Source organism: Peromyscus eremicus, unplaced genomic scaffold (assembly GCF_949786415.1).
Source record: "Peromyscus eremicus unplaced genomic scaffold, PerEre_H2_v1 PerEre#2#unplaced_3811, whole genome shotgun sequence".
In the NCBI taxonomy this organism is placed as follows: domain Eukaryota; kingdom Metazoa; phylum Chordata; class Mammalia; order Rodentia; family Cricetidae; genus Peromyscus; species Peromyscus eremicus.
In genome coordinates, this window is record NW_026738044.1 from 21,523 (window position 1) to 26,734 (window position 5,212).

General features: G+C 44.7%; 1 pseudogene; it reads right to left on the reverse strand.

Moving 5' to 3' along the window:
• Positions 1-304: 304 nt before the first annotated feature.
• Positions 305-865, reverse strand: LOC131902202 (large ribosomal subunit protein eL18-like; annotated as a pseudogene).
• Between the last annotated feature and the right edge of the window lie 4,347 nt (positions 866-5,212).

Here is a 5,212-nt window from a genome sequence, read left to right on the forward strand (position 1 = left end):
CAGGGACACAGTTTCCTAGCTGGTGCCTGCCAGTCTCCATGATTGGCATGGGATGTGAGTGGCGGCTCTGAAGACGGAGGAAAAGCTGGAGAAAATTACGTTTGGCTTAAGCCCAGATATAAACATCCACAGTGATCTGAACTCAGGACATGATGTCCAGAAGCAGCAAGTTGTTTTGTTACCCTGTATGAATCTACCAACGGAAGTTATGAAGTTTTACCCCATTACTTGATGAAATGAACTTTCTTTTTTTTCTTTAACATAAAGCTTTTTTTTTTTTTTTAAATAACAGTAAGATCCAGGGTTAATTTTTGTAGTCATGGCTGGCCCTTCTGCCTCTGGCACACTTGAACTTCCAGACCTTGGATGGGACATAGGGTTTGGTGTGGCTGTGTGGGGTTCTTGAGGCCTTGCCAAAATGCTGGTACACCTCTCTGCCCTTCCAAGGACCAGACAGGAACATAGTGCCACGGCCCTAGGGAGACTCCAGGGCCAGCTGGTCGAAGACGCATCTTACTCCCAGCCTTGAGGATGAGACTTTGGGCCTGGCTGCTCATGCACAGTCCACACATCTTCAGCTTAGACACTTCCAGAATCCACACATCATCTGTGACAGTCCCCATGACCACAGTCGGTTTTTTTCTCTAGGCCGGGAAGCTTCATCTTTCGGATCATCTGGAACAGGAATAGAGGTGGCCGGTTAGTGCGACTCCTAAATAACTTTCAGCACAACCTGATTGAAGGAGGAGTTGGTTTGTTTGGCCAGAAACCTCTACAGCTTGACTAGCAGCCGCAGGTAGACATCCCGGCCCTTGGGCTCCTTGTGCCAAGCCTTTCAGTCCTTGTGGAGAATGTCAACACCCATGATGGTACCTCCTGCAGGTCCAGAACTGAACTGAACTGAATTTTTTGAACAGGCTCACTCAAATACCTGAACCAAGTACCCCTAAAACTACATTTTGCCAAAGAAATAATTGGAACTGAACTGCAAACCAGGGTGGAAATATGCTCATTTGGTGTATGTGTGTGTGTGTTGCAGTGGTAGGGATGAAACCCAGAGCCTCACAAATGTAGGTAAGTGTTCTATGCCTGAGCCACACCCCCAGCCTGGTATGTCTTGAGTGGATGCTGGTATGAAATAAAATCTTTAAATGACAATTCTGGAGTAGGAAGATTGCTTGGTCAGTAAAATGTTTGCCTTGAGCCAGGCGGTGGTGGCATACGCCTTTAATCCCAGCACTCAGGAGGCAGAGGCAGGAGGATCTCTGTGAGTTCAAGACCAGCCTGGTCTACAAAGCGAGTTTCAGGAAAGGCACAAAGCTACACAGAGAAACCCTGTCTCGAAAAAACCAAAAAAAAAAAAAAAAATTTTGCCTTGCAAGCATGGGAACCTGAATTTTATCCCTGGAACCTACCTTTCTTTCTTTCTTCCTTCCTTCCTTTCTTTCTTTCTTTCTTTCTTTCTTCCTTCCTTCCTTCCTTCCTTCCTTCCTTCCTTCTTCCTTCCTCCCCGCCCCCTCTGGCTGGCTCTCTTTCTCTCTCTCTCCCAGCCTCCCTCCCTCCCAACCTTCCTCCCTTCATCCCTCTCTCCCTTCCTTTCTTCCTTCTTTCTTCCTTCCTTCCTTTCTCTTTTTTTTTTTAAAGCCAGGCTCGGGGTTCACACTTGTAATCCCAGTGTTTGGGAGATGGAGAAAGACAGAGCCCTGGGCCTTGTTGGCCAGCAAGCCTGGCCTCATGAGTTCCAAGCTAGTGAGAGATCTTGTCTCGAAACAAAAAGAAAAATAGATTGCACCTGAGATGGTCCTTTGGACTACACTCACACACACACACACACACACACACACACACACACACACACACACAAAAGCACATGTACCTGAGATGGTCCTTTGGACTACACACACACACACACACACACACACACACACACACACACACACACACACACAAAAGCACATGTACCTGAGATGGTCCTCTGGCCTACAAACACACACATGCACTTATATGTATATGAACACATGCATTCACACATCTACACAATAACAATTCTTCCAGCGGTATTTATTTACATGCAGAAGCGATGCACAGGTCTTCAGAGGACAACTCCAGGCTTTGGTGTGTGTATGCTCTTTTGTATGGTGGCCACATCCTAGATCATGAAACAGACTGCTTGACTGCAGCCAGTTCTCTGCTGCTTCTTCCTAGTCAGTCCCCACCCTCTAGATGAGAACTGTACTAATTTGTTCAGTGAGCTTTAATTTGCCACTGCCTTTGAACTTCACACAACTGGAATCAGACCTATGGATTCTCTGGCTTCTGCTCAGTGCAATGTGTTTGATATTAATTCACTTCGCTGATGGTATCAGCAGTGAATTCCATTCTGCTGTTGAATGGTCAACCTGATAGTGTGAAGACAGACAAATCTGTTGATCCATTCACCTGTTGACAGACATTTGTTTTCTTTATGATGTTTGCTTGTTAAGAATTTACAAGCCTGCCGGGCGGTGGTGGCGCACGCCTTTAATCCCAGCACTCGGGAGGCAGAGCCAGGAGGATCTCTGTGAGTTCGAGGCCAGCCTGGGCTACCAAGTGAGTCCCAGGAAAGGCGCAAAGCTACACAGAGAGACCCTGTCTCGAAAAACCAAAAAAAAAAAAAAAAAAAAAAAAAAAAAAAGAAAGAATTTACAAGCCTTTTGTTTGTTCTTGTTACAGTAGGCTTTATGTAAAAAATACATAGATTCCTGTATGTTTAATAGGACTTTATTAGAAATTTGTAGGCAATATACAGTAAGTTTAAAAATAACTTACAGAAATGTGAAATAAAAGTAGAATGCCACTAAACTTGCATAATATTTCATCTATTAAAAGATTTATTTATTTGTATGAGTGTTTGATCGAATGTATGTATGTGTACCACATATATGCCTGGTGCCCACAGAGACTAAAAGAAGGTACTGGGTCCCTTGGAACTGGAGTTACAATGATCAGAGCCACTACCCTGGCCACAGGAACTGAAACCAAGTCTTCTGCAAGAGAGTAAGTGCTCTTAACCATTCAGCCATCTCTCCAGCCTGAATTCGTGTGTATATATATATATATATATATATATATAATTTTATTTTCGATTATATGTAAATGTGTGATCTACATGTGGGTATGTGCATACAAGTGCAGATTTCCCATGGAGGCCAGAGTTTGTAAATCAGAGTGGCAGTCACTGGTGGGGTGAGCTGCGTATGTGGGTGTGAGCTGCATATGGGGGTGTGAGTTGCCCTAATATGGGTGTGAGCTGCCCTATGTGGGTGTGAGCTGCCTATGTGGGTGTAAGCTGCCCTATGTGGGTGTGAGCTGCCTATGTGGGTGTAAGCTGCCCTATGTGGGTGTGAGCTGCCTATGTGGGTGTGAGCTGCCTATGTGGGTGTAAGCTGCCTATGTGGGTGTGAGTTGCCTATGTGGGTGTGAGCTGCCTATGTGGGTGTGTGCTGTGGGATGTATGCAAATGTGTTGCTAATTAATCAATAAAACACTGATTGGCCGTTGGCTAGGCAGGAAGTATAGGCGGGGCAAGGAGGAGAATAAAGCTGGGAAGTGGAAGGCTGAGTCAGAGAGACACTGCCAGCCGCCACCATGACAAGCTGCATGTGAAGATCCTGGTAAGCCACGAGCCATGTGGCAAGGGATAGATTTATGGAAATGAATTAATTTAAACAGTAAGAACAGTTAGCAAGAAGCCTGCCACGGCCATACAGTTTGTAACCAATATAAGTCTCTGTGTTTACTTGGTCGGGTCTGAGAGGCTGTGGGACTGGCAGGTGAGAGAGATTTGCCCTGACTGTGGGCCAGGCAGGAAAACTCTAGCTACAGGTGTGAGTTGCCTATGTGGGTGTGAGCTACCTATGTGGGTGTGAGCTGCCTATATGGGTGTGAGTTACCTATGTGAGTGTGAGATGCCCTAAGTGGATGTTGTCAATAAATTTGGCCACTTTGCAAGAGCAGTATATGCTTTTAACCACTAAACCATCTCTTAGCTCCTTCCACCATATATTTTTAAAAATAGGTCAATTAAGAAAAATCATCCAACATCCAAAATCCTTATAAAGATAAAGTAATTTTATCCTATATAAAATTTACCAACATATCCTTAGGATATATATTTTCAATATCTAGGAACTTTAAGTGAATTCATGGTAGGTGAATAGTTACACAAAGGCTCTGTATAATCTTGTTAGACATACCCAACCCCACTCAGCACTAGCACAATTCAATTTTTAAACAACGTGGACTTGATGTTCCTTCCTAGGAGATTCATACCAGTGGGGAGTACATGGATATTGATGCACAGAGATACACAGCAATCGGGTGCAGGAACAAGTGGACACTTGATACAGAGCTCCAGGGAGACTGATAATGGGCCAAGAACTAGTGTGATGCCCAGGGCATTAAAACCCAGTGGAACCACAACAGGGGCCTCTGGGGTGGTGTGGGTGGAGGAGTGAGAATCCCAGTGGAGACCAAGTGAGTCACAGGATTGGGCCAGCAAGGTTGGGAGCAGTTTGTGTAGAGGAGCTGGTGTGTCGTTACAGTGAATGAGGAATTGAGACAGAAAGCTGACCCCAGTGATGGTGACCAGAGAGCCACCTTGTTAGTGGGCTGTGCAAGTTAAAACAAACCACTGCTTCAATCTGAGCCACTGTCCTGGGTGCAGAGATTTCTTTTTTTTTTAAATTTTTTAAATAATTTTTTTATTAAGAAATTGTCTATTCATTTTACATACCAACCACAGATTCCCCTGTCCTCCCTCCTCTCACCCCCCAGCCTTACCTTCCAACCCATCCCCCATTCCCACCTCCTCCAAGGCAAGATCTCCCATGGGGAGTCAGCAGAGCCTGGTACATTCAGTTGAGGCAGGTCCAAGCCCCTCCTTCCTGGGTGCAGATATTTCTATTTTCAATGTCAAAATATGTCCACATACAGGATTCAAGTTAGAAAAAAAAAGAATTATAGTCATTCCAATGCGTTCACTATCTCTTCTGTCTTGCATACATTTGATAAAACCAGCTCGTTGTCACCTTCCAAGTTATTCATAAAACACCTTCCCAGTCAGTGACTCCAGATGATGATAGTGAACTGTGCATTTCACAGAAGCCAGGAGGATTTGGAGTGTTTTCATCAGAGAGGAATGATAAACACTTGAGAGGTGCTTGCTCAGGTT